The sequence below is a fragment of the Haliotis rufescens genome, unplaced genomic scaffold (genome assembly GCF_023055435.1).
Source record: "Haliotis rufescens isolate VD_foot unplaced genomic scaffold, xgHalRufe1.0.p SCAF_4, whole genome shotgun sequence".
Taxonomy (NCBI): Eukaryota; Metazoa; Mollusca; class Gastropoda; order Lepetellida; family Haliotidae; genus Haliotis; species Haliotis rufescens.
In genome coordinates this window covers 50641212-50667928 of record NW_025964112.1, presented here as the reverse complement: position 1 = coordinate 50667928, position 26717 = coordinate 50641212, and the positions used below count along the sequence as shown (strand labels likewise).

At 42.6% G+C, this 26717-nt stretch overlaps 1 protein-coding gene across 5 annotated transcripts in view; it reads left to right on the top strand.

Annotated features, from left to right (window-relative positions):
- The first annotated feature begins 11067 nt into the window (after nucleotides 1-11067).
- LOC124151005 (diacylglycerol kinase beta-like) overlaps nucleotides 11068-26717 on the top strand; it is a 126145-nt gene continuing 110495 nt past the window's right edge. For 3 of the 5 annotated variants that reach the window (XM_046523283.2, XM_046523275.2, XM_046523235.2), the window contains exons 1-2: nucleotides 11068-11204; nucleotides 18757-18815. The gene's annotated coding sequence lies outside the window, so the exon portion shown is untranslated. Of the gene's footprint in view, nucleotides 11205-18375; nucleotides 18492-18756; nucleotides 18816-25482; nucleotides 25606-26717 lie in introns of those variants that run through there. The other 2 variants (XM_046523252.2, XM_046523260.2) reach the window with 2 other exon arrangements.

Below are 26717 nucleotides of genomic sequence, written 5' to 3'. Positions count from 1 at the left end.
TTTTCAAGATATCTTCAATTCCATTCAAGATATCTTCAATTCATTTCAAGATATCTTTAAAACAATTGAAGATATCTTAAATTTTATTGCAGATATCTACAATTATCTGCATTTAAGATATCTTCAATTCCATTCCAGATATCTTCAATTCCATTCAAGATATCTTCAATTCATTTCAAGATATCTTTAAAACAATTGAAGATATCTGTAATTCCGTAATAAATGTGAAAACGGCTTGCCATACGTGCTGGCGACGAGGTGTCTCATTCTGGCGGTGTAGGTTGATATGTGCCTTTTATTTATGTGGTAACTTTTTAACTGAGCAGCATCGCTATAACTGACAGAGGTAAGTGTATTTGCTTTGCTATGTGTGCGCGCGTGCGTGCTTGCGTGCGTGCGTGCGTGCGTGCGTGCGTGCGTGCGTGCGTGCGTGCGTGCGTGATTATGACTTTGCCATGTTGGATCTGTTTCTAATTGGAATATTCCTTCAATAAAATTATCTTATCTTATTATTTACAAATTATTTTATGTCCGCTTCTCTAGATAAAGTCATCAAAGGGATTTAACTCTGTCGACATTAATCACACGATTATCCCTTTGTGGACTCGGTGAAACATTATGACGGTGCCCAGTGTTCTCCCCTCACCGAATATTCAACACAAATTATATAGCTACTTTATAGTTAATATACTGTCAGAGAGAGAATTTCTAGATGTCAACTTTTATATTATGAGGAGCACAGCGTTTAGCAGTATATGCTTACTCTTTCACCTAAGTTTTCTCTCTTATGTGTATCGCTTCTAAACGCCATTCGAAGACGTAATATGAACCCTATGTCAAGATTATTCAAGGGTAAACACTTGTCAATTTATTGCCGCAAGTCGAGGAACAATGAAACCGCGAAGTTAAAAAAATTACGTTGATACCCTTTTCAAACACCACTTCTGTAGATAACCTTTACAAACATCACTTCTGTAGATAACCTTTTCAAACAACACTTCTGTAGATAACCTTTACAAACATCACTTCTGTAGATAACCTTTACAAACATCACTTCTGTAGATAACCTTTACAAACATCACTTCTGTAGATAACCTTTCCAAACAACACTTCTGTAGATAACCTTTACAAACAACACTTCTGTAGATAACCGTTTCAAACATCACTTCTGTAGATAACCTTTACAAACATCACTTCTGTAGATAACCTTTTCAAACATCACTTCTATAGATAACCTTTACAAACATCACTTCTGTAGATAACCTTCACAAACAACACTTCTGTAGATAACCTTTTCAAACATCACTTCTGTAGATAACCTTTTCAAACATCAATTCTATAGATAACCTTTACAAACATCACTTCTGTAGATAACCTTTACAAACATCACTTCTGTAGATAACCTTTACAAACAACACTTCTGTAGATAACCTTTACAAACATCACTTCTGTAGATAATCTTTACAAACAACACTTCTGTAGATAACCTTTACAAACATCACTTCTGTAGATAACCTTTACAAACAACACTTCTGTAGATAACCTTTACAAACAACTCTTCTGTAGATAACCTTTACAAACAACACTTCTGTAGATAACCTTTTCATATAACAACAAGTCCTACGTTTCAGTTATCATCTGAGCAATTTCGACCAGCCCGTTTAATGATTTTTCATGCAATTTCATTGCAACTTCACTTGAGAACATGCAGGTCGTATTGAAGCTATAAAGGAAAGGACGACGGGCAGTGTTTAAATAAAATGTGCCATGCTGCCATCAGGACCCACAGACTTTTGAAGCTGCAGACCCTGACTAAACTCATCATGCCATCATTTGATAAACAGCAGCATATTGTGACAAATAAATCGACACGTAAATTTACTATAGGCAATATGGATCCAAACAAATTTGAAACTACGGGTCCAACAAGAGATCTACATGCCACGGGCCTTCGGGCAGGTGCTTATTTCGAACACTGGTGACGGGTGGCCCACTCGTCCAAGGCGTCGCAGCTCACTGTGTCCCTAGGCGTGTCAGGAACTTGTGATCGTGGGTTCGAATCCCAGATTCGCCCTGATTGTGTTTCTAGGTTTGTCAGCACCATACCTTTGTTGGTGAGTTTCAGCATAGCACATTGTTAATGTGTGCGCTTCAGGAAGTAATGTTCGTTAGTGAGTGAGTTGGGTACAACGCCGCTTTTAACAGTATTCCAGATGTATCACGGCGTGTCAGCTTGATGTGGGAGGAAAGCCCTAAGTAATGCAGGTCTTCGGTAAAACTCACGAGCACGGGTATGGTGCTGACAAACTGCACAGCGAATTGCGGCACCTTAGACGATTTGGCCACCCGTGCCCCCTTAATGTACGTTAAGCCCTTGCCCTAAAACTTTACAAAATAATACTATACTCTAAGGTTTAACTATAGAGTACACGACAAAAAGGGTGATAATGTCATTGGAAAACCACGATATCGTAAAGTGATGGGGAGGAAGCAGGTAACCTCACCTCACCTAATTATAAAAGAGATCTTGGGCGTTTATCAGCGAGCATGAGTATGATGTTGACAAACAAAACGGCGCGAATCAAAGATTCGAATACCGCCGCGTATTCGAGTCATGGGATCCTGGCACTTCTAAGGGGCGCAACTCAACTTTGACAAATCCGCCACCCGAGTCATAAGTGTGACCTTACATTCATAGTGGAGCTCTGGTCATGTTTTGGGAATGTGTTTTTAGCATGTGTTTTTTTCCAACGTTATTCAAGGATTCTAACCTGGATAATATTCGAATCATAGGATCCTGGCACGCCTAAGGGATGAAACACCGCTTAGACAACTGTGGCACCCGTATCGTAAGTGAAAACAGGGCTAAAATGGAAACTGGTTGCTCTCCCCTGACACACGCGTTATTTTATTCAAATAACAGTGCACAAATAAACTGAATATGTTAATATACCGTATTTCCTCTCAATAAACCCCGCCCTCCAAGAAGAGCCGGTTACGAAGCAGTGTACAACACAATAAGCACTGACTAATTGGCGCCGGGTAGGTTAGATTTAAATTCCTTTTCCCTGAAATAAATAAAGATTTAGAAACGAAGGGTCCCGTTTTAGCACTTCCTGTCTTTAGCACAAAATGGCAAAAATCGAATGTCACTGCCGCCTCCGTGGTCTAGTGGTAGAGCGTCCGCTCCGAGAGCGGAAGGTCCGGGGTTCGATCCCAGGCCGCGTCATACCAAAAGACGTTAAAAGATGGTACTTGTTGCTACCCTGTCTGGCGCTCGGCATTTAGGGGCTGAACCAAGGACTGGTCGGCCTGGAGTTAGTATACTGTGTCTGAGTGGGGTATTCATGTTAAACTGCGGCATGGTATGTCAGTGGGCAGGTCGCTATGTATAAGTGCAATAATCTTGGACGCGACGTTAAACCCCATTTCACCTCTCCTCACCTACTGACTTGATGTGCTTTCGTTTGGAAGAGAATTCCTTGTGTATTGACATGCATCCAATTAGTAAAGTAACTGATATGCAACACCGGGTCTTTAATCTCCATTGATTTTATAGCGAGGGTTAGTTCGTTAAGGTTAGGTTTGATGTTTAACGCCGCACTCAAAAATATTCCAGCTATATGACGGCGGTCTGTAAATAATCGAGTCTGGACCAGACAATCCAGTGATTGATATCATGAGCATCGATCCATGCAATTGGGATCGATGACATGCATCAACCAAGTCAGCGAGCCTGACCACCCGATCCCGTTGGTCGCCTTTAACGACAAGCATAGTCGCCTTTTACGGCAAGCATGGGTTGCTGAAGATCTATTCTACCCCGGATCTTCACGGGTCTAAACGAGGGGCGCTTATTAGAGGAAATACGGTATATTCTTGGCAGTCATTTATACTTGACGCATTCAGTATATTTCTAGGTTTATCATTTGAGTTTTTCAGATACCACTGTTATAAAATGAATATTGTTAATGTGTAGTTATTGCGTGCATTTGTGTTTCTGTAGTCACTGTTGATAACATTCTCTTGTTACAGTAATACAACATTCCTGTGTTAGTACGCCTGTACCTGACACGAATGATGTAAACGCTGCATCACCCGATCCATTACAAATAGAAAAAGAAGGAGCAGGGAGGGGGCGGGGTCGTTTAAAGGTACGTTGAGTTCAAATGGGATTTAACGTCGCGTTCAAGATTATTGCACCTTATAGCGACGTGTGTGTGTGTGTGTGTGTGTGTGTGTGTGTGTGTGTGTGTGTGTGTGTGCTCTACTAATGCCGGTTTTATAGTACTAGTTTAAAATACCATGCCGCAGTTTAACATGAATACCCCATACAGACACTGTGCACTGACGCTGTGCAGACCAGTCCTTGTTTTATCCCCTTAATGCCGATCGCCAGGCAGGGTTACAACAAGTTCCTTTTTTTAACGTCTTTTGGTATGACGCACCCGGGGATCGAACCACCGACCTTCCGATCACCGTACAGACGCTCAATCCACTAGACCACGGAGGGGGCCTAAAGGTAGAGGTGGTAGGTTGATAAGTAATTACAATTTTAAAAAGTATAGTACCAATTGGAAGCTTTCGCCCATCATGTCCGGTCCGATTCCCCACATAGAGGTACAATTGGTACTATTCTAGTGCCACCCGCCATGCTAGGGTCAGGGTTGGCCCATCAGTCTAAGGCGCCGCAATTCACTGTGCAAAGTTGCGTCTCTAAGGCGTGCCAGAACCCTGCGATCATGGGTTCGAATCCCAGACATGCCCTGATAATGTTTCTAAGTTTGTCAGTGCAATACCGCTCTCGTCGGTTTCACCAAAGTGGTAAACGTCTGAGACCTGCATCACTTCGGGCTTTCCTCCCACATTAAGCTGACACGCTGTGATATAACTGGAATACTGTTAAACGCGGCGTTAAACCCAACTCGCACACTGATATCACTCTATGTTCCTCGCCCCATCAAATAGAATCACGTAATATCGCGATTATAATACAATGAAGGGAGCTGCATGTGTACTGTAACTTATAAAGTGAAAAGAAGTCATATCGCCGATAAGGAATATTACTTACACTGGTGGCAAAAATTGTCGGTGGCGCTTTAAAAAAAATATCAATTCTGCTGGCGATAAACATCACTGAGTTTTGATGACGTGGTTACAATGCGGACGGACCTGTGAAGATCCGGGGTAGAATAGATCTTCAGCAACCCATGCTTGTCGTAAAAGGCGACTGCGCTTATCGTAAAAGGCGACTAACGGGATCGGGTGGTAAGGCTCGCTGACTTGGTTGATACATGTCATCGGTCCCAATTACGTGGATCGATGCTCATGATATTAATCACTCGATTGTCTGGTCCTGACTCGATTATTTACAGACCGCCGTCATATAGCTGGAATATTGCTGAGTGCGGCGTTAAACAACAAACAAACATACAAATGCAATGCGGGTAAGGGTCGGCAGTGGTAAACAAAAAAATCCTTGTAAAAGTGCCGTAACCTCCTACATTCTCTCACTCATAGAAAAGGTTCATGATTCGATATGTATGTTACACGTATCTATATCATTATGTTAATTCAGCATGACAAATCACTCCAACAAATAATCTAACGCTGCTTCCACGATCTTGTATTATAAACGCATGTGCCTGGCAACGTGAAACCGTTCGCCCAAACGCAGCGCACTCCCTTCTTATAACCACCACACCCATGCACTAATCGGTTTGTCTCCGCTGATCAATGTAAGTGTCCGTTAACGTGTTCTAAGCCGTAATTGAACGCTGTTTTTGCAGCACGCCCATGTATACTTCAGTAATAACATTGATTGACACCAGTTGCAATCTGACTTACTGACGTTACTGCTGGGGGACGTAACAAATATCATTAAGACGATCCGAGTAATATCTATTAAACATACTATCAACGACCCAATATCCACAGCACACTTTAGTACCAACGACTGAGGAGCAAAAGAAACTATACCTTCAGTTGATCTATCATATGTTTGATTTTCTATTGAGTGAGTTGGATTTAACGCCGCTTTTACAGTATTCCAGTTATATCACGGCGTGTCAGCTTAATTTGGGAGGAAAGCCCGAAGTGATGCAGGTCTCAGACGTTTACCACTTTAGAAACATAATCAGGCCAAACCAGGATTCGAACCCACGATCATAGGTTTCTGGCGTGCTCAAGGGACGCAACTTTGTACAGCGAATTGCAGAGCCTTAGGCGACTGAGCCACCCCAATCTCATTAAAATCAGATCTTAGTTCTCGCTACCGCTAAACTAAGATCTGAGGACATCCCATTACGTGTCACGTCCGCCGACCTTGCGCGAACTTTGACCGACCAATGGAATGACCAATCAGAAGGCAGCTTTCTCCTGCTTTACGGCACTAATTTCAAATTGGCGACTACGCTTCGAAACATATTTTGACAAATTCTCGATTACAAATTTGAAACCTGAACAAAAAGACGTTCTGGAATGGCTAATAGTTGTTCTAGATTGTAAGGATTCAGTCGTTAAACCCGTGAAACCCTATCGTTCGGAATACCCCATGTAAAGGTTTTCGAGGTTGCATGATTAGAAATCACATTCCGACTGTCTCTTTCATAATCTGGTAAGCGACGCTCTGATTAGTCGGATGAAAGATCGTTCCGACGTGACCCCTAATGGGATGTCTTCAGATCGCGGTAGCGAAAACTAAGGTCTGATTTTAATGAGATTGGAGCCACCCGTACCCCACCTTTCTGTGTAGAGAGGATGACTGTCTACTACGCCTTCGATGACCAGGCCACCCACGCACCTAGTTCTGAAGGACGTAGGTCTCAAGCTGGTATCGATTCGCTGTCCCAACAGTTCAATCATTGCATATAAAAGCATTAGAACAGACTTGGAAACTGACGGCTGATGCGTTTTCGCCCTTGGTTATCACAATTTATGAAACATTTCCTAGTGTGTTGTAGAATGGATGGGACGCGATGAAGGTGTCCATTGGAAGGTAAATGGGATTGGATCAAGTTATGCAACTTTGAGTCAGTGGGTGGTTAGGGTTTCACATCGCTTTTAGCCATATTCCAGCAATACCGGAAATGGGCATCACCCAGAGTGCCCATGTGGTAAATCGAACCCGAGTCTTTGACGTAACAAGCGAGCGCTTTAACCACCAGTCTACCCCACCTCCCTGACAAGTATAATACTGAGACACGAAGCTTATATGGTGTTAGGGGCGGTGGGGTAGCCTAGTGGTTAAAGCGTTCGCTCGCCACGCTGAGGACGTTGGTTCGAGTTCGAATGCGTGAAGCTTATTTCTGGTGTCATATTGCAGGAAAATTGCTAAAAGTGGCGTTAAACCTTACTCACTCATTCACTCTTCTAGCCGAGAAAAGATCCCTGTTCGTTTTTATTTCCTTGTGCATTCTCTCTCTTTTTTTATCAGTATTGTTCTTGTCAAGGGCGTATCACTGTATTTCGAATTTGTCGTTTAGGAAGTGTCTGCTCTTGCTTGCACTTGTCATTCATTGTTGAGTTGTGAGTGTGTACAATCAGGTAGTCACGACATGAGCTATGTTTAATCTTCATCTTGTTCCTGGTTCAATGGAGTGTTTTTAAGTGTTTTCAACTAGGATGTAAACGTTTTGTCAATACGTCGTTCAGTTAATGTTGTTTAGTCACGTAAGTTTTAGTCACGCTTTGTAACTTATGGTTTTACACAACACGTCGCCACACAAATTGGTACTTTCTACCACTTAACCTGCCACATTTCTCTGCCTGGTTCCCTGGGTAGGCTGCGCATGCGCTATAGCGTAAGCGCAACCTACCCAGGAAACCAGGCTGACTTTTACCTATTCCTCACGTGGGGCTACCAGGTTAGATTAGTAACCAGTGACCTTTGCTGATCATATAAGAGGCGACAAATGAATCGGGTGGTCAGGCCTGTTGACTTGCATGTCATCGTACTCCGACAGCTAGACATAATTATTTACAGGCCGTCGTATTATATAGCTGGAATATTGCTGACGGTGTTTTTCTTCTCGCATTTAAACTAAATACCGTTACCTAACTGAAATACGGCCTTTAATACAGTAAACTACGGTTATAACGAACTCAAAAGGACTACTTATTTTAGTTCGTTATAACCGTAATTCGTTATAAGCATATATACAGCATAACTAAAGCATAAAGTCGGGACTAAAAGTTAGTTCGTTATAATAGATTATATGGTCTCTGGTTATATCCGTTAGTTCGTTATAAGCGTGTTCGTTTTAACCGTAGTTTACTGTACTACATTAAACCCTCCTACAAACGGTTGTGTCGCCGTGAACGTATATATTTCTTACGCAAACCTTTTTATACACTTCACTACACGTCTTTACAAAAAAGACATTAATGGCTTAGTCAAGTTTTCGAGACGTTTTATGGAAGACGTGGCGGACATTTCCAAATTTGACGCATCAGTGACACAAATTATATCCGAAGCAATTCTCGATTTTGACTTTTACATAAGTTTCGTGTATTGGCAGGTTAACCTCGTGGTTAACCGTTTGCTGGTAATGCTGAAGGCTCCAGTTCTACTGCACACTGCTGGAATACTGAAGTACTTCAACGTTTGTGGCGTAGAGTAGTTGGATGGGTGGTCGCAATCGGCAGCTTGACTACTTTGAGTTTCTGGGGCTTCGGTCCTGCCCTACGCTGAAAAACATGTAGTACGTGTGGTGCCTCCATGGACAAGTGACTTTGTTCGAAATATCCCTCTGTTCATCCAGCAAGTACCCGGTATAGGATGAGATCGGTTGTCCAAAAAGGCTAAGAACTGCATAGCTTCGGGGTTGCCTCACACTTCAAATCGACACCCATCTCACCCTCTCATTTCAAATTCAATTATTGTAAAATGGATATTAGAAACACGTGATATTACAGGTATTTCTAATTTGCTGGTGGAACCGATGTAGATCTGTTTTAAGTCATTTACTGAGAGAATCGGGGATTATTGTTAAGCTGTTAAAATGAAGTGAAACGCTACGATTGAGATAATTCTATGTTACAGTAGGGGAGGAATGATTTATTACTTATACAGAGGAGCGGTCGGGTAGCCTGGTGGTTAAAGCGGTCGCTCGTCACGCCGAAGACCCGGGTTCGATTCCCGACATGGGTACAATGTGTGAAGCCCATTTCTGGTGTCCCCCGCCGTGATATTGCTGGAATATTGCTAAAAGCGGCGTAAAACCATACTCACTCACTCACTCACTCACTTATACAGAATAGGTCTTCAGCAACCCATTCTTGCCGTAAAGGGAGACTTTGTTTGTCGTAAGAGGCGACTAACGGGATCGGGTGGTCAGCCTCGCTGACTTGGTTGATGCATGTCATCATATTCCAATGGCGTGGATCGATGCTCGTGATGTCAATCATTGGATTGTCTGGTCCAGACTCGATTATTTACAGACCGCCGTCATATTGCTGAGTGCGGCGTTAAACAACAAACGGCTACTTATACCGATGAGGTAACGAGTGTACCGGGCGCTGCAATGAGGTCATCATCACACAGACAAATCCATGGCTGTCTTTGTGCAGCGCACTCTTTAAGATAAACAAGGCCTGATATTTCCCTGGTTCATTTCAGTGTATCCATTTCATCACATGCAGAGTCTATAGTAATTTCCATTTTGATTAAGACCCTATAAGTTCGTACAATAAAGGTAATAACTAAAATTAGAATTGGTTTTCGCTTATGTAATGCAACTATAGAACCCGAATTGAATTGGAGAAATAGTTATTTGATTTTGCACTTTTATCAAACTATGCGTTTTAATTCCTTGATCTAAAACACGACTGTAGGAAAGAATCCAGTGACAGGCCTGTTCGTATGTATAATAGAAATTACAGTTATGTATCAATGTAAGTATTTCAAAGTACATGACCCAAAAATATTAAAGAAACTCAGAAACTCAGGATGTCATCCTTTTATATACGCAGGCCCATCTACAACAGTTGAACACTATGTGCCGAATGAAATAACTGCGTGCGTATCATCATACTGCACTGCCGGGCAAAAGAAAGTATACATTTAATAATTGGATTTGACCAAAACACAATTGTATTTCATTAAAAACTGATCTGAGCTCTCGCTGCCGCTAAACAAAGATCTGAGGACATCCCATTACAGGTCACGTCAAAACGACCTTTCGCGAACTTTGACCGACCACTGAAATGACTATAACAAGAAATCGACATCAACCAATTAGAAAGCAGCTTTCTCGAGCTTTACGGCACTCGTTTCAACCAGGCGACTTCCATTTCAGACTACGCTTGAAAAATATGTTGACACAGTTCTCGATAAAAAAATTGAAAACTAAACAAACGAACATTCCGGAATGTCTAATATATGGTTGAGATTTTATGGCAGTGCTTCCCACGTACTGTGCAACGCCTCCTCCGTTCAAATGTTTATCCCACGGAAGCGACAGTTAGACGATAATTTTGACGGAATCAGTCGTACGGGTCGTAACTGTCGTTCGGAATACCCCGTGTTAACGTTTTCGATGTTGCATGATTAGACAACACATTCCGACTTTCACTTTCATGATCTGGTAAGCGACGCTTTGATTGGTCGGGTGAAAGGTCGTTCTGACGTAACCCGTAATGGCGTGTCCTCAGATCTTTGTTTAGCGATAGCGAGAACTAAGATCTGATTTGAATGAGATTGGACCAAAACATTACAAACGGTTCCAAAACGTTACTTCGCTGAAAACATTCGCCGAAACACTGCAAACTTAAGGTCCAAACACAACTGTGATACCCGTATCAAAGACATCACCATCGAATAACCATGTTCGTTTCATTTTAAACACCAATAAACATGGGTGTATATTTTCTTATGCCCGATAGTTTCGCATGTCCCGTTGAACTGCTGGACAGAAGGACACGTTACGTATAATGTGACTCCTCTTCGATTGACACAGGGCGTGGTCGGTCGCCGACAGCAGCTAACTCCCTCCGTCGATGCCGTAGATCGCGTGCAAGACAGACAGCATCGATCATATGATGAATATTCCAAATGCTACATGTCTCCTCCCTGTGTTCTTGTCTGCATCAACACCATATAGATATTATCATACACGCCGCAATCATAGTTGGACTTTTCTCTGTTCAATCTCAATACATTGCCAAACGCTGAACTCTTCGGCTCAGGCTTGTCTTTTCAGTTGGTAAGTAAAACCAAGTTTTATGAGATCTTCTTTATATTTCGCTAAGCATATTTGCACATTTGTTAATTCCTAATATAGACATCTTGAGGAAAAGCGTATTTCTTTATCAAAGTTTGAATCTAGGAGAAGAGTGGATCCGTGTTTACAAAACTAATTACGATTTGCGATATAGTCACCTGACTTCAATACAAGGCAGGCCAAAATTAAAGTTCTCTGGTTGAAAATTGCTAGAATAAATAATTTTTCACATCAGCTTTTTATAAAGTTACAATAAATTTGTATAACATATTGGTGTGATCACTGCCTGTCATTATGTTTACCGTGCAAGGGTGTGTAGTGCGGGGAGTGAAGGTTATGGTAGAGTGGTGTAATTACATCATAAGGTATCGTAATTCGACGTGTGTTTATTTAATAGTCGTGCAAGAATCCGCTGATTCGCCCAAATTATGAACCGTTGTTTTTATCAACAATTTCTCACTGTAATACTGTTTAAAGCAGCTTAAAACCACTCTCGCTCGCTGATGTAGGGGAAAACCGCCCGAAGGATGCAGATCTTAAAGGTTTTCCTCTTTGGTCTTGGGTGAAACCCACAAGAACGGATGCGGTGCTGACAAACCAATTCATTACCAGGAATCAGAATTTGTCCCACATACCAAAAGCCTATGTTAAAGTATAAGTGTTGGGATCATCGCAACACTACGACTGAGTGAGTCTCATGTAACGTCGCTTTGAACAGTATTCTAGTTATATGGATTTTGGGAGGTAACCTAGGACAATGAACGAGGCGAACCGGGACTAATAGTTACAGAGCTGACATGCCTGATAAATGTACTTGTTTTTGTACTTAAACGTCGCCTTGTAAACATAGAGAGGTTGTAATGCAGAAGTCAATCATATCCCCAGTGTTACATAACATTACCAACCCTTTCATGTCGTAAGAGGCGTCTAACAGGATCAGATATCCGACTCGCTAACTTTGTTTGTTTGTTGTTTAACGCCGCACTCAGAAATGTTCCAGTTATATGACGGTGGTCTGTAAATAATCGAGTCTGGACCAGACAATCCAGTGATTCACGTCATGAGCATCGATCCGCACAATTGGGATACGATGATAGCATCAACTAAGTCAGCTAGCCTGACCACCCGATCCTGCTAGTCGCCCCTTACGACAAGCATAGTCGCCTTTTACGGCAAACATGGGTTGCTGGAGACCTATTCTACCCAGGTTTGCAAACTTGGTTGATGCATGTCATCGGGTTCCAACAATAGTTGGAGGCAACTATGCTTGTCATAAGAGGCGACTAACGGGATCGGGTGGTCAGGCTCGCTGACATGGTTGATGCATGTCATTGCATCCCAACTGCGTAGATTGTCTGGTCCAGACTCCAGTATTGACAGACCACCGTCATATAGCTGGAATATAGCTGAGTGCGGCGTTACACAACAAACATAAGTAGAACGCATAGGAGAGTCTTATAACTCTGCGTGTGTTATCCGATGTCTGTAACACGTGATCCGCTAATTTGTTTCCTCCCTGGTACAGGGAGTATGTTAACATGTGGTAAGAACTTGAGTACAAATGTGTTAATTTCATTAAAAGTATTATTCGTGTGCATTTTCATGAGATTTTTTAAGGCTGCAAGTTGTATGCTTGTGTGATAGCATTTCCTCATCTGTAGTCGCTGACCATTATTGAATTTAAGTGTGACTGAGTGCGTCAGTTGGATTTAACGCCGTTTTTAACAGTATTCCAGTTTTATTGCGGCGTGTCAGCTTAATGTGGGAGGAAAGCCCGAAGTGATGCAGGTCTCAGACGTTTACCACTTTGGTGAACCCCACTAGCACGGGTATGGTGCTGACAAACCTAGAAACATAATTGGGGGGAACCGGGATTCGAACCCACAATCATAGGTTTCTGGCGTGCCCAAGGGACGCAACTCTGCACAGCGAATCGCGACGCTTTAGACGACTGGGCCTGCATCACTTCGGGCTCCTCTTCAAGACGTACAATTTCTTTTTCTGAAAGGAGGAGCGATACTTTCTTCTTCTTTTTTACTCAAAACACATAATTTTACCGAGCATCCATCATGTCCACAAAATACTTTTTGGGGGGTCAAACCCGAGGACACTTTTGTGTGGACAGATATGTTTTTAGGACAGAGTGAGTATATGAAAGAGTGGGTATATTAGAGTGAGTATATGAGAGTGGATATATTAGAGTGAGTTTATGAGAGAGTGGGTATATTAGAGTGAGTATATGAGAGAGTGGGTATATTAGAGTGAGTATATGAGAGAGAGTATATGCGAGAATATATGAGAGTGTGTATATGAGAGAGTCGGTATATTAGAGTGAGTATATGGGAGAGTGTGTATATTAGAGAGAGTATATGAGAGTATGTATATGAGAGAGTGCGTCTATGAGTCTGTATATAAGAGAGTGAGTATATGAAGGAGTGGGTATATTAGAGTAAGTATATGAGAGAGTGGGTATATTAGAGTAAGTATATGAGAGAGTGGGTATATTAGAGTAAGTATATGAGAGAGTGGGTATATTAGAGTGAGTATATGAGAGAGTGGGTATATTAGAGTGAGTATATGAGAGTGGGTATATTAGAGTAAGTATATGAGGGAGTTGGTATATTAGAGTGAGTATATGAGAGAGTGGGTATATTAGAGTAAGTATATGAGAGAGTGAGTATATTAGAGTAAGAATATGAGAGTGGGTATATTAGAGTAAGTATATGAGAGAGTGGGTATATTAGAGTAAGTATATGAGAGAGTGGGTATATTAGAGTAAGTATATGAGAGAGTTGGTATATTAGAGTAAGTATATGAGGGAGTGGGTATATTAGAGTGAGTATAAGAGGGCCTGGGCCTTGCTTTGTTGGAGATTGAATAAGAGGCCGGGTAGGTGAGAGAGCGTATAGGTAGAGACAGCGAGTTCATGAGAGGCCGAGTATATGAGAGACTGATAGGTATAACAACCGGACAAAACATAAACGAAATCGCCCTGAAAACAACCGTTCACATAACATGTCGTAAATGACCCGAAGACTGACGAGAAATATACGCGAACTGAGTTGAAATTAGCACCGTTAGTTTACAGTTTTTTTAATCGTGGTGACGTTGATATCCCATGTATTAAAAGACTGGTGTTCCTAAACATGATGCTCAAACCCATTCCCGTTTCTAATAACTGAATTTCCAGAGACAAATCTGTACAAAGCGTTATTCCGTTCCGTTTGCTAAACGTTTTGCCGTATTGGCACACGTGCTATTTTATTGGTACAAACACAGGTAATACGTACGTCACTGTTGCATAGTTGATGAAAGCACGTGCAAAACATTTTTTTAGTAAAATAATAAGCGTTAAAGCGGATATGATCAAAGATAATAACCAGCCCAAGCCAAATTAAAAATCTGTATTGATGTTTTGACAGTGGGTCCGTCAGAACTTGCGCATACAGGGGCGTCGACCATGTCGGAATGATGCCAGTTTACGATGTGAGGAGCCCATTAGCGGAAGTACTCGTGGCTTGTCCGCATCGAATCGCCGCATTCGTGACCAATTCGTGTCATTCCGGGACAAGCCAAATGCCATTTGTCACCACTCGGCCCTTTCCGTAACCTGCAAAAATCATATCGATGAATGTTCATTCGCCTATTCGGCTTGTTCCGGAATAACACGAGTTGGTCACGAATGGATGAATGTCATGTGCGAAAATACAAGCCAATCAGAATGCGCGTTTGACTTCAAAGAATACGTCAGGAATATTTTTTTTATTTTACGTATGTCTTGCATTTAAAAATACTCCCAAGATACAGTTAAATGTGTTCAATCATGCAGTATGATAGTGTAAGTCATAATGTCCCAATAGCATCTGGAATATATATGGGGGAATAATACGTGAATCATTATGTGCAACGAGTTGGCAATTCTTTTAGCTATGCCCGTTTGCGCTTAGACGGAACCCAGTCGCAAAATTGGCCACGGGAGGGGCACGAGTCGTTATTCGGCTTGTCCCGGAATAACACGAGTAAGACACGAATGGCCAAATGCAGGTTATTTGATTCGGAAAGGGGCGATTGGCATAACACCGGAAACCTTGAGTGGAAAATGCAATATTTGTGTTCGATTTGAAAAACCCTGGACGACCCAGGTGAACCCGTGTTGACCAAGGTATAACCCAAGTTAACCTAGCTTGACCAGTGCTAGCACATGCGCACTGACTTCCTGTCGGCGGTACTCGACCTAACAGCCTCCAAATGACGTCATCAGTAAAGAAAAATAGTTTCTTTTATTGATTCAATGAGGAACAAAAGCATGTTAAATAATATAATTAACTAGGTTTTGATCATGTCTGTTTATGTTGATATGCGTCAGGAAGATTTAACTTTCGATTGTTGATAAAGTACTTTAGAATTACTGCAATAGTGATGATGATTTGCCATGTTGTTTTATCTTATAATCGTTATTTTGAAGTTCCTCGACATATATGAATTAAATAAAAAAAGGTGCAATGACAGCTTTGTCAAGCAATGAAAAACGTGTTGGCCTCTCAATGAATTGCGACAGCCTCCGGCCGCCCGGAGAGCTGAAGGTCCGGATTTCGATCCCTGGCCGCGTCATACCAAAAGACGTTAAAAGATGGTACTTGTTCTTACGCTGTCTTGCGCTCGGCATAAAGGGGCTAAAACAAGGACTGGTCGGCTCGGAGTCAGTATGCTGTGTCTGAGTGGGGTATTCATGTTAAACTGCGGCATGGTATGTCAGTGAGCTAGCACTATAAATCGGCATCAGTCCGGACTAGTACAAGCAGCCACACACACACACACACACACACACACACACACACACACACACACATACACACACACACATGAATGCACGTCGCTGTATAAGTGCAATAATCTTGGACGCGACGTTAAACCCAATTTCACCTCACCTCAATGAATTGTTTGATAGTCATTACTTAGAAGTTGACGGATGACAAAGTAGACACAATTTAGGGGTAACAACTTCTTTAATTACTATAAAGGCGACGTTTCGGTATAGATCCTTAAACCGTTGTCAAGCAAGACTGGTCGTTATACATAAATTGTGTCTACTTTGACCTCTCATTGGTTTGTCTCATAGCAAAAGGTTGTTGGGGTTCTCCGTCTCCTTGCATCTTCCCGACTTTAAAAGTCCAGTTTCCTCCCTTACCGAACTAGGCTGGAATTACTGGGCTCGATCGTAGCGCCACCAGTGGCTTTTACCAGCTATGTCCCTTTTAAGTCTCTCCTATGGACCAATCAGATTCCACCTCTCGTATCACTTGCGTTTGCTTCACACAAAATGGTGGCGCCCGGTCAGGACGATCTGATCGATAATTAAGATCTATATTGTGATAAAACGTGTCTTACATCGCGAAATGCATCAAATCACGTGAGCAACTTGATTAAAAACATGAAAAAAATTGGAAAATATTTGCTGACAACGTGTTTGCGGTGCACATGCTTTGCAAATCCTGCAATCGACCGAAATCTGAACGACAGTTAACGAACCGAATTTCAATTTCGGTGCGCGATTTTGATTGGACTATGCATAGACTCGTTAGCCCAGCCAAAATGTAACTCCATAATACCAGCCTAGTTCGGCAAGGGTGGAAACTAGACTTTTATAGTCAGTTAACTCTCTTGCCTCGGGAAGATGTCTCATTGCAGCCTTCATTACATCTAAGATTGACTGTTATGCGTTATAATTCGGATACTTCGCTAAGTTTCCTTGATTGACATTTGGTAACTCAGGTTGAATACAGTCCACCCTGGGCCCCGTTCCACAAAGCGATCTTAGCACTAAGGTGATCGTAAGTCCCATACTTTAACATAGGTTTACGATCATCGTAGCGCTAAGATTGCTTTGAGGAACGGGGCCCTGGTTGCTAGAAATGTAGTAGCCTCGGATGACTCTAACTATCCTAATCGAACGAACGTAGTGATCGTTTAGAGACATCTTAGGTGCCTTACTCAGAGAGTGTGGGTTCGAATCCCGGATAGGACCGACCATAAAAACGTCGAATTACTGGAAAGAAATCAAAAGAACTTTACTAAGAAAGTCTTATGTCAAATATAGCATATGTTATATCTCAAAATAAGGTGAAAAACGCATTTTGTCCGAAATGTGTTAGAATTCATAATAAACGGTTTGTATAAAATAGTGAAAGTAAGACAATTGTTGAGAGGATGGTGCATTTAATAATTGGTTAACCATGATGCTGTGGGCAGTGTATAAGGTCCCGGATGCTGTGGGCAGTGTATAAGGTCCCGTATGCTGTGGGCAGTGTATAAGGTCCCGGATGCTGTGGGCAGTGTATAAGGTCCCGGATGCTGTGGGCAGTGTATAAGGTCCCGGATGCTGTGGGCAGTGTATAAGGTCCCGGATGCTGTGGGCAGTGTATAAGGTCCCGGATTCTGTGGGCAGTGTATAAGGTCCCGGATGCTGTGGGCAGTGTATAAGGTCCCGGATGCTGTGGGCAGTGTATAAGGTCCCGGATGCTGTGGGCAGTGTATAAGGTCCCGGATGCTGTGGGCAGTGTATAAGGTCCCGGATGCTGTGGGCAGTGTATAAGGTCCCGGATGCTGTGGGCAGTGTATAAGGTCCCGGATGCTGTGGGCAGTGTATAAGGTCCCGGATGTTGTGGGCGGTGTATAAGGTCCCGGATTCTGTGGGCAGTGTATAAGGTCCCGGATGCTGTGGGCAGTGTATAAGGTCCCGGATTCTGTGGGCAGTGTATAAGGTCCCGGATGCTGTGGGCAGTGTATAAGGTCCCGGATGCTGTGGGCAGTGTATAAGGTCCCGGATGCTGTGGGCAGTGTATAAGGTCCCGGATGCTGTGGGCAGTGTATAAGGTCCCGGATGCTGTGGGCAGTGTATAAGGTCCCGGATTCTGTGTTCAGTGCATCTTCTCGAGGCAAGCGCGTCCACTAGACTATATCAAAGACAAAAGCTAGTGGACGCTCTTGCCTCGGGAAGATGTGTTCAGTGACGAAATAGAAATATGGCCAGCCTGGTGTCCTTGCAGACCGATTAGCTCCTATTGTGACATGTTGTCACTGGAATCGATTTGATGACGACTGATGTGCATTATCCAAGCTGTGAACATAAATCATCAGAAGTCTGAACACATGAACAGCCTCCCGAGAGAAGCTGAAATCCTTACCGCGCCCTGCTGAGGATAAAACTGGTTTTAGCACTCTCCGCTTCCACCCACTGCGCCCTTTATTGCAGGGCATTTGTATAAAACGGTATAAAATATTCACAAGAAATAATGTCACAGCTCACCCACTTAATACCATCTCGGTTATCATCGTACAGTTATATATCTAATAATCAATGTAAACATTTAGCGTCGCTCCGGCAACGGAATGGTATTTCAACAAATCATTATTTCCAGGGTAACAAAGCGAAATTGATGTGCAGTTTATTCATCATTTCGTTTGTTTAACTTGTCTAGATGACACAGATGTATGACTGGACCAAGTAACGGCAAAATCTGTTTCCCATCTAAAGGTGTGCCTGTGTAAAGACGGATCCAAGTTCCCCGAGGATCGGACCATTGCCCGAGTCAGGTGAGTCCATGTGCACCAAAGACAATCTTATGTCTGTACGTGTACACTGCATTCTCTATAAGCATCTCTGTCATTCGATTGTTTTCTAGTAGCTAGGCAGAATGCACCGACAATGGTTGAGTCCTGGTGGTAATAGATTCCTTCATATGTGCCCCGGGGTAGATGAGTGTTCTTTGAGAACATTCATGTTCAGTTAGAATATTTCCGTGTACACCCCTGAAAAATTAAAATGTTATATACATATCTCGAACTTCCGTTTATCTCTTGAGGCGGTGGGGTAGCCTTGTGGTTAAAGTGTTCGCTTGTCATGCTGAAGATCTGGGTTCGATTTCCCACATGGGTACAATCTGTGAAGCCCAATTCTTGTGTCCTCCGCCATCTTGTTGCTGGAATATTGCAAAAAGTAGCGTAAAATCATACTCACTCACCCTTCCAGTGTGTGTGTGTGTGTGTGTGGTGGTGGTGGTGGTGGTTGGGGGGGTTGGGGAGGGGGGGGGGGGGGAGGGGGGGGGAGGGGGGGGGAGGGGGGGAGGGGGGGGTGGATTTCGCTGTGCAGAATTACGTCGATTCGCTACAGACGTACCTATGGGTTCGAATTCCGGTTCTATCAAAGCAGCGTCACACGATACTCACTCACCCACTATTGGTCCCTGAGTGTAAGTTAACATTATAGGTCAGTCGTATTTTATCGCAGAATTACGTCGATTCGCTACAGACGTACCTATGGGTTCGAATTCCGGTTCTATCGAAGAGGCGTCACACGATACTCACTCACCCACTATTGGTCCCTGAGTGTGAGTTAACATTACAGGTCAGTCGTATTTTATCGTGACTAGTTGTACACAAACAATTTCTAAAAGTAACTGGAAATATATGGCCCAATATATCATCGATACCGATTGAGTAACTGGTGCAAGTGCACTGTGTGCGCCCCCAGATGGTCTCGGGTAGGCGTGATGAAGACAAATAGGGCGTTCAACGACACTCAGTAATATATTTTGCCAGAACGAGCTCTCAAATTGGTCAATCGCACTCACCGCCGCATCGTTCCCGCCCACCGCCGCCGCCGCCTTCCATCATCTGGCTGCGCTTTTAAGTGGGTGTCCAGTTCAGTCCACATTGTTTATTACAGGTATAAGAAATCGTGGGGCTTCTTGGTGGTTATTTATTCCCCCACATACTCGACATGGATTTGCCCTATTATCGCAACGTACCTGCGAAGTACATTTACGAGGGGCGTTGAACACGTGGTCATGCAAAGTAACAGGAATCAGTTGATAGGGTATTCAAATAACTATTGCCACGGATCAACAACAACACATGTCATGAGATCATTTATTTCGGTTTCGGTATGTGTTTTAGAAAATACAGCCGATTACAAAAATGACTTTTTATATGGAAATATATAGTATTTTTGGTTTGGTTTGTTGTTTAACGCCGCACTCAGCAATATTCCAGCTATATGGCGGCGGTCTGTAAATAATCCGAGTCTGGACCAGACAATCCAGTGATTGATATCATGTGCATCGATCCACGCACTTGGGACCGATGACATGCATCAACCAAGTCAGCGGGCCTGACCACCCGATCCCGTTAGTCGCCTTTTACGACAAGCATAGTCGCCTTTTACGGCAAGCATGGGTTGCTGAAGACCTATTCTACCCCGGAATCTTCACGGGTCGAAATATGTAGTAAGTGGTTCCTAATGCAGTTTTTCCAGGAGTGTGTATCACATATTAGTATTGGTCCCAACTCATGGACATGCGGAAATTGACACAGCCTCCACTATGTCCAGGGCCGCCTCCGTGGTCGAGTGGTAGAGCGTCCGCCCGGAGAGCGGAAAGTCCGGGGTTCGATCCCAGGCCGCATCATACCAAAAGACGTTAAAAGATGGTACTTGTTGTACTCGGAATTAAAAAGCTAAAACAAGGACTGGCCGGCTCGGGCTCTTAGTGGGGTATACATGTTAAACTGCGGCATAGTATCTCAGTGGGCTAGCACTATAATTCGGCATCAGTCTTGACTAGTACAAGCCGCCACACACACACACATACACACGCGCGCATGCACGGCGTGACGTTCAACCCCATTTCACCTCACCTCACCTCACCATGTCCACATAAACTTCTTTACGTGAGTGAGTGAGTGAGTGAGTTGGGTTTAACGCCGCTTTTAACAGTATTCCAGTTTTATCACGGCGTGTGAGCTTAATGTGGGAGGAAAGCCCGAAGTGATGCAGATCTCAGACGTTTACCACTTCGGTGAAACCCACGAGCACGGGTATGGTGCTGACAAACCGAGAAACATAATCGGGAAGAACCGGGATTCGAACCCACAATCATAGGTTTCTGGCGTACCCAAGGGACGCAACTCTGTACAGCGAATCGCGACGACTGGGCCACCCGTGCCCCCAATTTCTTTAAGATATTTTCAGACCTGACAGCACTTTTAAGCATTTTTATGTAACTGGGTACTTGCGCAATATAAATCCATATATGTTTTTGTATGTATGAAACACAAATAAATGGGCTCCGTGTGTGTGGCGATGCGAACCCATGTTCTCGGTGTGAACAATGAAGCGACAATTCGTCGAACTGCACGTGCAACGTTCTGAGCCTAAATACAGTAAAGTACGGTTATAACGATCTCAAAGGGACTACTTATTTTAGTTCGTTATAACCGTAGTTCGTTATAAGCATATATACAGCATAACTACAGCAAATAGGCGGGACCAAAAAGTAAGTTCGTTATATCCGTCAGTTCGTTGTAAGCGTGTTCGTTATAACCGTAGTTTACTGTATGTTGGACTGCGTTGATGGAGTTGGTTGCTAACTATTGTCATCACGACCCCTCCGAGGTCCACACACTTCTGCCAACGAACCCGAGTCCCGGGACCCCACGGACGTAGAAGGCTTCCTCCCGGTGGTATTAAAAGTCCGCCAATTCAGAATTGACGTCATCGTCAATTGGGGGCGGTCGGGTAGCCTAATGGTTAAAGCGTTAGCTCGTCACGCCGAAGACCCGGGTTCGATTCCCGACATGGGTACAATGTGTGAAGCCCATTTCTGGTGTCCCCCGCCGTGATATTGCTGGAATATTGCTAAAAGCGGCGTAAAACCATACTCACTTCACTTCACTTCACTTCATCATCAATTGGATAATGCTTGCAAAGGCAGTTCTTTGGGTTTGGGAAGAGGTTGACATCTGACCGTGCTAAATCTGGTGTTCAATGAGTTCAAGCCACAGTCGTGTATTGAATCCATAGTGACAAACGACTTGTGCACCTTTAGTGAATTTTCAACGACTTTGGCCTTGATGTTATCACACAGTTGCCTAGATTAGCTTAATATTGGCCATTGTTGTTATGACCTTTCGGGGGTAGTCAACCTGTAGTATTCCTTTAGAATCTCCGGGGCGGTCGGGTAGCCTAGTGGTTAAAGCGTTCGCTCGTCACGCCGAAGACCCGGGTTCGATTCCCGACATGGGTACAATGTGTGATGCCCATTTCTGGTGTCCCCATCACCTTGCCAGCTTATGGAGCAGATTTTGCCTTCTTTGAAGGAGGAGACGTAAGATGTTTCCACTGCTTTGACTGTTCAGTCTCTGACATAGTGATGACTCAAGACTCGTCCATGGCTACACATCGCTAAACAAAATCTGTCCGCTTCAAAACGGCGTTAATTCTCACGAGAGATGAAGGACTTTCTGTACAGAAGTCAGAAGCCTTAGTTTCCAGCATGCCGAACATTTGTCATGCCCATTTCATTCCTTAGAATGTCCGCAACTCTATCATGAGAGATGCCTGCTATATTGGCTGTGTGACGTGTGTTGAGTTGTCGAGCATCCATTATCATATCATGTATTTTATCAACATTTTCGTAGTGGTGGCAGTTGAAGGCCTTCCTGACATTGGACAATCTTCGAGGGTCTCCCTTCCCCACTTGAACGCCGCTGCTCGCGTGATAACAATTTCAAAGGAAGGAGTACCATCCCCTTGCGTTGACCATGTTCACATGAATGGCTGTTGGTGTTAGTCCTTTCAGTTGTAGAGGGGGCACGGGTGGCCCACTCGTCTAAGGCGCCGCGATTCGCTGTGCAGAGTTGCGTCCCTTGGGCACGCCACATACCTATAATTGTGGGTTCGAATCCGATTATGTGTCTAGGTTTGTCAGCACCATACCCGTGCTCGTGGATTTCAACGAAGAGGTAAACGTCTGAGACCTGCATCACTTCGGGCTTTCCTCCCACATTAAGCTGACACGCCGTGATATAACTGGAATACTGTTAAAAGCGGCGTTAAACCAAACTTACTCACTCACTCACTCACTCACTCACTTCAGTTGTAGATACTAGATGACAGCGCGGTAGTCAATCTTATACTTTTCATCAAGACAGAATACCTTGTCACTTTGATGCCTGTAGAAATATGCTGTGTGGTTGAGTATTTGGTTCAAATGCAGCCTGTAAGCGTGGAAAGTACTGCATTTAATACTAGCAAACTGTTGAGGGTGTAACAAACATCCTTCGTAGTCAGGTCAGAGCACTTTTTTTCACCCTCGTAGCAAATTGCATTGTGTGTTATACAAACACATTTCGTCATTAAAGAATAAGGTTGTGGTATGTCTTGAAAGATAGATAGATAAATGGATTGACCGATATGGGTAGACCGGGCTCATAGCAGAATGCACCTTAATTCTGCATCTTGTTGTTTCACTTGCGATTGTTTATTTTTTCCTCTCTTCAATTCTTGTATAATATCGAGCACAGATATATATCGAGATATTTGAATGACTGTATTTGTCCCACAATAGATTGTGGAAGAATGTGAAATACTAGACTAGAATCAGGTGTGACGATCCTGATTCCTAAAGTATATATGCTGTATAAACATATCTGAGTTGACCGCATTGAAAACCATGTTTCGCCGTTGCTGAGATTAGACAATGAAGCGCACGTAAAAGACTTGCAATGGCCGCCTTGAAGCATCATTATGAACAGGTCATAATGAATGATGACATAAACATATCGATTGCATTCCGTTAGATAAGAATGTATCCATTATGTTAAGATATATATGTATATATTTAATGACTACTTAGAACCAGACATGCAAGATAGACGAGCCTAAAGCCCGTGGCACGCCTAGTTCAGTTGGACTAGGCCAGCTACTGACAACGCCCATTCACGAGGCGCGGTTCACGCCGAGTGATACAGCATTCGGAACGGCCACTTGGATGTACAATACATGGAAGCTCAATAATGGACTTGAATGGAATTATCTTACTGTCAATTTGAGTACTTGTGCATGATGACGATGATAATGATTTCAGTTAGTTTGCTTTTAAAGGCCGAGCTCGGAATTACTCCAGCTATATTTACGGCGGTCTGTAAATAATCGAGTCTGGACCAGACAATCCAGTGATTGACATCATGAGCATATATCCACGCAATTGGGATACGATAACTTGCACCAACCAAGTCAGCGAGCCTGACCACCCGGTCCCGTTAGTCGCCTCTTACGACAAGCATAGTCGCCTTTTACGGCAAGCGTAGTAGTAGTAGTAGTAGTAGTAGTAGTAGTAGTAGTAGTAGTAGTAGTAGTAGTAGTAGTAGTAGTAGTAGTAGTAGTAGTTGTTGTTGTAGTAGTAGTGCTAAAATCAGTTGTATTAATTATCAACCCGACCTACTAAATCCAACATACTGAACCTCTAGCTCAGTATAGTTCAAACGGTCCTCAATATAACGATGGGCAGACATTGCGCAACAAAAAAAGATATACGTTCCCCAAAAGATAAATGACAAACTGATAGCATTTGTCCTTTTTCCATGACAATGTCGTCATAACCTTATCTCTCAGAGATCTCCACTATGGCTAACGCGCATGGTCGACAAATACAAGTCGAGCTGATCAAATATCCCCACAATGAGGAAGTACATGAGACCTACAGATACGAGCTTAATGCTTGGCGTCGGGTCATGTGTTGACCTGTACCTGGCACAGCTATAGCTGGTTGTATCGATCTTGAAGCAAGTGAGAACATTATTTGTTTTCTCTTTCTTATATGCATCTGAAATTAGACCCCGATCCTAATATCGTGGGTTCGAATCACAGATTAACCCAAATTATTATTCTGGGTGTGTCGGCACAATACCCGTGAGGCCAATGTCTAAAGCCGGCGTTACGTGCGCACACACATTTTGATATGCCATTGTAATACTGAAAATATTTAAACTCACGTCACTCACTCACTGTGTCACTACTTTTATTTATTTTTTAAACCGTGATGCACACTGACCCAACTGCAGAAAGAAACACTGCAGCATTTATTTATTTATTTATTTATTTATTTATTTATTTATTTATTTATTTATTTATTTATTATTTATTTATTTTCTGTTTCACTGCAACAATATTTAATACATCAGATATTTATATTTCAGGTATAAATGGTGTAATATTTTTAGGAAGTAACGTTTCAGAAAAAAAGTTACTCGTTCTGTTGCCACTATACTGATAACACAATCAAGGCGTCAACAATGTTCCTTCAGGACATTTTTTAATTTAAAAAAAAACTAGATTGATTTTTTTAGACCTTATCTTGTATACACAACGGGTTTGTTTCTATTGGCTGAGTGCACCGGGAATACCACACGTATACAGCCATGGCCCAAATACACGTCATACATTCAGAATAATCTTGACAGGGCATCAAGCCAACCCAGTGATTACTCTTTTTGTGGCAAAGGCAGACGCGATATGAAAGTGCTGGCCTACCCGTACACCATGCAGGTAAGTGTTTGAGGTGGTGTTTGTTTTCAAGTCTATTTGGTATGTCGTTGTCTTTTGTATTACTTCAATGATTCACTTGAAACATTTAACAGCGTTATTAGTGTGGACAATGACACGGATTTCGGAAAGCTTACATCACACAGCATGTACTGCTTTTCATTGACAAGAAGAAGGGCCACCGTTTAATACCTTTGGGGAGAGGGGCTGGTACTGACGCAGGATAATGTATTCGGTCACTGCTTCAAAACACGTAATTTTGATGAAAGCTTACTTTATTTTTTTGAAAGCACATTTTTATGGACTTCCCGCTTTTAACTTTTGGGGGTAATCCATGAGGACAAAATATTTTTATAAAATAATTCCATTGAAGTCAGTCCAAGAGAGATCGGACATGGTTCATTTACATTGAGGTAGAAATGTGAGGATGAACTTAATACAATTAAAGCGCTATTTACCCTTTGAGGTATTATTTTATTGTCAATTTAGTTAATCTGTCCTATTTTTTAAACGGAATAAAGTTAATTTCATTCCAGCTAGAAATGTCTCCGTTAAATACGGTTTATTTTGTCTGGGAGTAATGTAGTATAACATCTAGTCTCTGAAATGAACACATTTCACAGGTAAAGAAAAGTTCTTAAATTATCTTCATAATAAAAAGGAGCCTAAAGATTTTTGTTCATTTTCAGAAACTGCTGAAACAGCAGTAATCTCGACTTGCCAAATATTATAGACTTGCATGGACTGTATTGGATATATTTGTTTCGGGGTCTGTATGACTGACTATGAGTAATGATTCGTTCACGGCTATTCTCGTGCTTTAAAGCTATACGAGAGTCGCTGTACCTATAATAGTTGGAGGCATTGTCAATTCGACGTTACATTTTAACTCACATACCCTACAAGCGCCCCTAAAATATCTTAAAATGGTAATTTTTTTAAAAGAAATCTGATTTTGTTTAATAATGCGTTATTATTGAGACTGCGCCAGTGCAGTATAGTGATGACAGTCATGTACAGACTCCAGCTGATGGGAGGGTCACACCTCATATATAATCATGCATATAGACGTTATTAAATGCGCGTGCTGTACAGAACATGATTTTACGATGCAG